At 34.3% G+C, this 9,282-nt stretch overlaps 2 pseudogenes; both read left to right on the top strand.

Moving 5' to 3' along the window:
- Positions 1 to 7,106, top strand: part of LOC107696368 (dual specificity mitogen-activated protein kinase kinase 4-like) — a 19,979-nt pseudogene extending 12,873 nt beyond the window's left edge.
- Positions 7,107 to 8,366: 1,260 nt separating this feature from the next.
- Positions 8,367 to 9,282, top strand: part of LOC107696367 (zinc phosphodiesterase ELAC protein 2-like) — a 19,630-nt pseudogene continuing 18,714 nt past the window's right edge.

Here is a 9,282-nt window from a genome sequence, read left to right as displayed (position 1 = left end):
TTGAGTTGAATTACTGAAATAAATGAACTTTTCCACGACATTCTAATTTATTGAGATGCACCTGTATTATTTAGATAAACAAAAATATATAATAAACAAACATAATAAATATGCATGTTCAAATTTTTTTATTCCATATAATGTTTTTATAACAACGTTTTTTGGACATGCATTGATGCAGAATTTGTTTTGCTACAATAAGTGTTATTCAAATGTGTGTTTTTTTTTTTGTAACATTGCTATTTTTGGTCACTTTTTGTAACATTTTTAGATGATTAAAAAAAAAAAACATTTTTTATAATTTTCGACAAGATGCGCATTAAATATCGCATGCGATTTATCGTGCAGCCCTATTTTCATAATTATTGGCCAAAAAAATTTATTACAGAAATAATTTATAGAAATAATTAGAAACTCTGTAATTTCCTCTCATCCTTTTTGAAGCCGAGTGTGCGCTGTAGAATGATGTAACTGCAGGAATGTCTGTGAATGAAGCTCAGCTCTGCAGTGGCTCTGCTGCTGCTGATGATGTCATACTCTAATCTGAGCCATGATCTCATCATCATCCCCGGAGTCTCCTCACACTGCATTATGACATCAGCAGTCTGTCAGCATCAGACACACACACACACACACACACACACTCCTGCTGCTGTCTGGACGGAAGTGTGTGACGGGAGCACATCTGTTTTTGTTGTGTTTGGGCCTGTAAAGCAGCCAGATCGGAGCAGACAGTCTGATATGCTGCAAAAGCACCCTGCTGCGCTCTTGCAATTCACGTTTATGTATTTATCCAGAGCAAGACATTTTATCAGTGTTTGTGTCCTGAGAAATTAACCCATGATCTTAGGTTTCTAAAACTATGCCAGTTGAAAAAGTGAAGCATGAAACAGCATTTTCAGCACAACTAACCTCAGAAGTCTGATGTAGTTCTGAGTGAATTACGATATTCAGCAGTAAGTGATGTAGGACTGTACTTGACTTTACTGTATATGTCAGCATAAAACATTTTTTACGTTTCAGCAGAAAATTTTATTCAGGAAATTTTGTTTTTTTAAATAATAATAGAAATTTGATTATTTATTTTTTTTTGGTCTTTAGACTAAATGCACAGCTGATTCATGCCAAAAGAGCATCAGAATGAAATAGTCTTGACAATGAAACCTTAAACAGCATTCGCAACGCATGTACCCTCAAAAGTGTGAGGCATTTCTGATTGAAACAGGAAAATGATTCAGAAATTGAGGAAATTGATATATTTTATTAATAAAATAAAATAAAAAAACAATAACTAATAGTAATATTAATACTTCAATTTTTTTTTCTTTGAAGAACATGCACTAGGAAATGATTACCTTTTATTAATAAAAATGAATAAGTAATAATAGTATTAATAATAATAATAATGATAAATATTACATTTGTTTTCTTTAGAATAACATACACTGATGATTAAAGTAAAAATAAGCTAAAATAAGAGCAGCAAAATTAAAGAAAGTAAATAGTCCATTTTATGTCATGAAATATTCAGCTTTTACAGTGCATTTAACCCCAGCAGTGTGAGGTATTTCTGAGTGAAACAAAAAATTATCTAATTTTCATTTTATTAAACCTATTGCTTAATAAAGGGATTTTTTTGGTTTGTTTAATATTATTTTTTTCTTGCCAGTGCTTCAGCAGAAAAACCCAATTCCAAAAATTGGAGTACATTATTTCTTATATTTATTTTTTTATTTATCTTATATTTATAACAATGTTATTTTTGGTCACGTTTTGTAAAATTTTTAGATAAAAAAAAAAAATATATATATTTTTTTTATAATTTTCATAATTATTGGCCAAAAAAATTTATTACATAAATGTAAAGATATAAAAATATTTATTCATTTACAGATATAAAAATATTCATTCATAAAAAACAACATCATTAACTAGTCATCATCATCATCATAAATAATACAAATAATAATAATAGTAATTGTTCCTTAGAATTGCATGCATACTTCATGCCAAATTAAGAGCTGCAAAATGTATTTATTCTTTATGAATTAATGTCATGTCTGCATGATTGACTCGGTGTGTTTGTGTGTGTTTGTCTCTCAGCCGGAGAGGATAGACCCCAGCGCTTCCAAACAGGGTTATGATGTGCGCTCAGACGTCTGGAGTTTGGGAATCACACTGGTGAGGATGATGTGTGATCGGTCACGTGACCTCAAAGGGAACGTCTGTGTGATATTAAAAAAGTGATTTCTGTCTGCTTTTTGTGTGTTATACTGCTGCAATGCTGTTTCAGTATGAACTGGCCACGGGACGGTTCCCCTACCCGAAGTGGAACAGTGTGTTCGATCAGCTGACGCAGGTGGTGAAGGGCGACCCGCCGCAGCTCAGCAGCTCAGAGGAGAGACAGTTCTCCCCCAAATTCATCAACTTCGTCAACCTGTGGTGAGACACACACACACACACTGTGATCTCCAGCATTTCCTCTTTCTGAGAGCTTGCTGACTCCGCACAAGGGAAGTCATTACTCAGATTTATTGTGCGACCACATGATGCACACGACGCCTCCTGCTGCTCATTAACAGCAACTGCAAGAGATCAAGTTGACTCTCAAGGGTTTTAATTAAATCTTTGAATTTTTGTTTTGTTTCTAACAGCCTTACAAAGGACGAGTCAAAAAGGCCAAAGTACAAAGAGCTTCTGGTGAGTTCCTGTTTCCTGTTGAAGCCACACGTTCAGCACTTTCTGAAAGCTTTTCTATCTTTTCATGATAATAAAAGGGTTGTTGATGTTGAGTTTGAATGAGGGTTCCTACTGTAATGGAAAACCTGGGCATATCAGGGAATTTTTAAAGAAAAAAATACAATAAAATCTTGGTCATGGAAAATATGCTTTAAAATGTTTAATTGGCTAGAAATTGCAGTTATTTTCCAAATCTTCATCCAAATAAAAAGCAGAGGAAATTCATTTGTCCAAAGGTGGAGAAAGCCTGGATATGGGTATATAAGTTTTTAAACGGCATGTTTGTAATTCTTGTAAATTAAATTAAATGAAATTATTGTTGTAGCTATTTTATTAATACAATTCTTTTTTGTTTAGAATGATATTCATTAATGATTTGTGCCAACATAAGAGCAGCAAAATTTAAAGTAAATATTCTTATTAATAACAATAAGAATAGTTGTTGTTGTTATTATTATTATACATGATCTCATATTATTTAAGAGATCACATAAAAAATGAATGCAATTTTTCACACGGATGGACTATTTAAAATCTACAAAAATATCATTAAAAATTGTGAAAAACTTTTTTCACTGATTTTGAATTTTGCACTTTCCCTTATGAATATTATACATTAACCTAAAAGCTTGATTTTAGAAACAATATGCATATTTTTATCTATATTTTTATATTTATATTAATTTATATTTTTTATTTATACATTGTATGTTTTTTTTAAAAAGGGGGAATTTACCAAAATAATTACATAATTTATATAACAACAACAACAATAATAATTAAATTCTATAATTTCAGAATTAATTTTTCAGTAGCTATTGATTGTTTATTTTGACAGTTACATTTATTATTATTATTATTATTATTTACAAATACAAATACCAATTTCTTAGCAATTTCTACCAAATAAAATATTTAAGAGTTTAACATAATAATAAAAAAAAGTATATTCATCATATCAATTTCTATGACCTATATTTTTTTAGTTTTGTGAGTTGTGTTTTCCCGGTCTAGAAATCACACCCTAATTTATCCAAGTTTTATTTCCAAGACTGTGGGAATCCTGGTTCTTAAATATGACGGTTGTTGAGGCAACAAAATAAAATATGAACTATTATGAGGTCAGTTTATGTAATTTTAGCATATTTCAAAGCACATCTTGTCTTGTTTTAAATCATGTTAAGCCATCTTTTATGCGTCAAATGTGATAAAAGCACAAGTCATTTAAGATGTGCATGTGAAACTCTTAAAGGGATAGTTCACCCAAAAATGAAAATGCTGTCATTATTTACTCACCCTCATGTCGTTCCAAACCCGTAAGACCTTCGTTCATCTTCGAGTGTGTTAATTTGTGCAATGATAACCTACCAGCAATGTAAATATGATTTTTTTAATATATTAGAATAAGTACATTACAATATAAATTTATTAGAACGAGTACATTATTATTTATGGGCTTAAAAACAAGATGCAAACAATCAGAATATTGTACCTGGTGGGGAGTGCCCAATGTAAACATGAAACATATGCCATTACCTATATTGTACTGTGGTAGAGTTATGGAGGCCCTTCATAATGCAGAGGTCAGCTGCCTGCTCTACCAATAGTTAGAGTATGCTATACAACACTAATATATGCGGTGTTTAATGAACAGCTGTTTTACTAAACTCTTCTGAGGTGAAATTCAATGCAGTCCCGTATCGTGATATGTATTGTATCGTGACTTTGCTGGTGATACACAGCCCTACAGCTGACACAGAACAGCATACGCTGTTTACGTCCAGCTGATACTCTCCAAAATGGCGCTACAGGGTGACGCGGAGGAGACGAATTGTTGAATAAAGTCGTTTTTTTTTTCTTTTGCGCACAAAAAGTATTCACGTAGCTTCGTAATATTACGGTTGAACCCCTGATGTCACATTGATTATTTTACGGATCTCCTTGCTACGTCTCTGGACTTGGGAACACTTCAGTTGCATTACTGTCTATGCAGGGTCAGACAGCTCTCAGATTCCATCAAAAATATCTTAATTTGTGTTCTGAAGATGAACGAAGGTCTTACGGGTTTGAAACGACACGAGGGTGAGTAATTAATGACAGAATTTTCAAGTTTAGGTATGGGGTGGTCTTGCAGAGCAAGGCATTAATATGCGCTTTATAAGTACTAATAAACAGTATGATAGTAATATGCATGCTAATAAGCAACTAGTTAACAGTGAGAATTGGCACCTTATTTTCTATAGAAAATATTCAAGAACTTAATTGTTTCAAGCTATATTTAGGGACGAATTCTTAGAAGTTATCTGCAACATCTTTCTTCAGAAGATTTTCGATTTCCACCTGTACCCTGTGACTCCCGGAAACTGCGTAAAACCAGCCAATCGCATTAGAGCTGTGGGGATCTCAGCCAGAGCTGATCAATTTCTGTGTGCAGTCTGAGGCATACACTTGTTCTCTAGATGCTAATTATAAGCTAACCGCATTCTGAGAAACTCATACGCACCAATCACAACAAACAGCTGAAGGACGTAAACTAAACACGGGCGCCTCTCACAAACACTTATTTTAACAGCAATCAAACTGAACCAATCACAGCGAGACAAATCAAGATTTCAGTATGCATGCCGTCAGATCTGCTACATGTATTGCAAGTCTTACCAGCTCCTTGTTGAGAAAGATAATGTAGCTCTTCAGCGATTAAGCTATTTTATTGATAAAATTGCGGGGCAGCCCTGAAAAGAATGTCTGTGCGCGCGCGCAGCGTGAGTGACTAAACGTGTGTGCGTGAGGTACAGAGAAGACGGCGCATTAGTTTAGAACTCTTCTCATTTTTATTTTTATTTTTTAAACGTGGAGAGTGTGTTGATTTGTGCAATGATAACCTACCAGCAATGTTAAGATGATTTAAATATATTAGAATGAGTACATTATAATATACATTTATTAGAACAAGTACATTATTATTTATGGGCTTAAAAACAAGATGCAAACAATCAGAATATTGTACCTGGTGGGGAGTGCACATGAAACATATGAAACATATGCCATTACCTATATTGTACTGTGGTAGAGTTATGGAGGCCCTTCATAATGCCTGCCTGCTCTGCCTGCTCTGCCAATAGTTAGCAACAGCCCTATAGTATGCAGTGTTTAATAAACAGCTGTTTTACAAAATTAGAGGTGAAATTGAGTGCAGTCGCGTATCGTAATATGTATCGTATCGTGGCATATGTATCGTGATACATATCGTATCGTGACTTTGCTGGTGATACACAGCCCTATCGCACACCCCTAACTACCAAGTATAATCAATCTCACACACACAAACAAGCACAACGAACTCACTATTAAGCACACTATTAAGCGGCTGTGTTATGAACATGCAAAACTGTATCGCACGCGTGCTACAGTGGTAAATTTATTCATCGCACAGACCAGTTTTTTCGTAGCACGTGCGACATATATGTCGCACTGTACAGCCCTGCTTTGAGCTGAAATGTAGGATGAGATGGGGCAGGGCAATAAACCATATCATATCGAGATCACAATGAAATTTATGTTGATGACGATGATAAACTCTGTTTACTCAATATGGATTATTAATGAGAGAATTTTCATTTTTGGGTGAACTATCCCTTTAAGAAGACTAAAGCAGAAGTGCTGTCGAGTTTTAAGAAATGCAGTAAAGTAAAGCAAACGTCTCCCCTCTCTGTCTCTCAGAAACATCCCTTCATTCAGATGTACGAGGAGCGTACGGTAGACGTGGCCAGCTACGTCTGCAGGATCCTGGATCAGATGCCCACGTCTCCCAGCTCCCCCATGTACGTGGACTAAGACGAGACGCAAGCGGCGGCGTAAAGATTTGCTTTCTCACAGAACGGCAGTATTAAAACAGGAAAACATACACAAGGGCACAGCGCTGCTCAATTCAAGCTCGACTGTAAAACACCTCCCACCCACGTCTCTCTCTCTCTCTCTCTCTCTTACTGTCTCTCTCATCACACACACATCTGTAAAGCGTAAACACACACACACGCGTATCTGATGGGACGCGTGGCGGTCTGGTCTCTCGCAGATGCGGAACAGTGATTTTAAACAGATATAAAGTAATGAAATAATAAATGATAAATAAGCCTGGAATTGTATTTATACTTCTGAAATCACTTGTGGAATATATGATTCGGAAAGCCTTCGGCGTACTGGAAATCTGCTCGTGTCTCGTCCCTCCTCTTCATGTATGTGATATTAAACGTGTGTTTTGTATGTTAAGGTGAATTATGATGCAGAGGTGGCCGGGGTTTCTGTAATCCTCACTGTACAACGACTATGTGCTGATGTTATTAAAATAAAACTGAGGAATATGGAAAGGACTCCATGTTTGGCGCTTTTTAAAATGCAGTTAATCTTATTAAGAGAGAAATCCATTGATTTGACATTATCAAATGATTTTACATTTGATACAATGATTTCATATTTTATTAATTTTCTTGCGTATCAATGACTTTAATCACTTTTAATATGAATAATTAAGTTTACAGTGTAATTATTTTGTTTTATAATGTAATTCTTCAGTTTTGTAATATCACATTTTTATATTACAGATCTTTATTGTTTTAATATTTGTAATGTAATATAAACAAATTATTAAATATATAATTACAAATAATTTTATTAATATGAATGTAGTTTTTTTATATTACAGTTTTTTAAATATATATTTTCATTAATATTTTGAATAAAAAATGCATTAATGTATTTTTGATGTTTTTAATGTAATGTAATTATTTTTTATAATTTTTTGATTGAACTTTTTTGTTTAATGTATGTAATATAAATAATTATTAAATCTGTAATTATAAATAATGGTATTAATATGAGTAATATGAATACTATTTTTAATTTATACAATTTTTAATTTTATAAAATGACAGCTTTAAAAAAAATAATTTCATTAACAATATTTTGAATCAAAAGTACGTTATTTAATGATTTCAAAAATTATATTTTTGTATCCCTAATAATCGTTGCTTTGATACACAGATAGTTTAGGGTTTTTTTTCTCCTCCAGAGGACACCTGTCGGCACAGAAAGCTGATTTCCCATTGATCCTCATTCAAATTTCACAATGGTTTTTTTTTTTCTTTTCGTTTTACTGCGGAGATTTGCGTTCAAATTTAACAAAAAAAAGAATAAAAAAAACCCCGAGCTGGTAAGTGAAATACAAATGAGAATGCAATGGCCATTAAACGATTGTTTAGGTATACTTTCCCAGCAATCACGAACGACTGTGATTGGTCCGTTCTGAACAGCGCTGAGAAAAGTAACAGGCGTTGATGGCAGCGCAGTCAAATGTACATGTTACTTTTCTCAGCGCTGTTCAGAATGGACCAACCACAATAGGTTGGTTTGGAATTGCTGGTTTCACATCTGAATAATAACACTGTGGAACTTTAATAGACATCTAATTAAAAATACCCAGAGAAGAGTTAAAATAGGATAATTAATGTACCTGACTAACTTTCTGGGCTGCTACGCCTATTTTAGGCATTTTATTAGAGCCATACAACCTTTTTTACATTATATTGTATTATATTATATTATATTATATTATTATATTATATACTCGGAGCGCCGGGAGTCGCTAGAGAGCCTCTGCTGCGGGGAGCCGTCGGACTGATGGAGACTCAGTCTGTCAGAGACACGCTGCGCCGTGTGAAGATGAAGGAGAACCGCAGGCAGGGCGAGCTGCACGGGCCCTCCACCGTCTATGTGCAGGCGCCGGGAGTCGAGACAATGGCACCTCGCTGTATGTCTTCTCTGAGTACAACAGGTGAGCACTGATCCTGACATGCGAAATCATCTCTCAAAAGCGTGAAATATTACACTTTATTATCAGTATTCATGATTCGAGTGATGCGTCAGTATTTGATGTTGAGTAAAGTATGGAAAAATTCTTGATTCAAATGTTCCACCTTTTTAATAAAAGCATCTGTTTAGTAAATATAAAGATGTATTTCTATATTTTCATATATAGTCATATTTGAATATGCATGAACCACTGACTGTCTAAGTAGCAGTATATAATGTTTGTTGATGAAAGTGATTCTGCAGGGTTATTAATAATTAACGTCTTTCATATGCAGGTATCTGTTTAACTGTGGTGAATGAACACAGAGACTGATGCAGGAACACAAGTAAGAGATAAAACAGCACTGTTTTAAACGGCAACATCTATAGAGATCTGGGGGGTATTCCAAAAAGCAGGTTATGTGACATACCCGGGTATGTTTGAGGATAAGCGAGCGGATAACCTCAGCTTTCAGTTCCAAAATCGGAGGTAACTTTCAGGGTATGTAAGTAACCATAGCAACTTGCTCTCTGAAGATAACCTGCTCCGGAGCAGGTTATGTTCCAGGGTTAGTTCACTTCAGCGCACGTGTGACCTACTGACGAGCCTTCAGTGGGTGTGACAGATAGCGCACAACATTATATAATATTACAATATGTAATATAGCCTATTATATATATATATATATATATTTG

This window comes from Sinocyclocheilus anshuiensis, unplaced genomic scaffold, assembly GCF_001515605.1.
Source record: "Sinocyclocheilus anshuiensis isolate Anshui unplaced genomic scaffold, SAMN03320099.WGS_v1.1 scaffold62, whole genome shotgun sequence".
NCBI classification, from domain to species: Eukaryota; Metazoa; Chordata; class Actinopteri; order Cypriniformes; family Cyprinidae; genus Sinocyclocheilus; species Sinocyclocheilus anshuiensis.
Note: the sequence above shows the minus strand (reverse complement) of the source record. Positions and strands in the feature narration are given on the sequence as shown.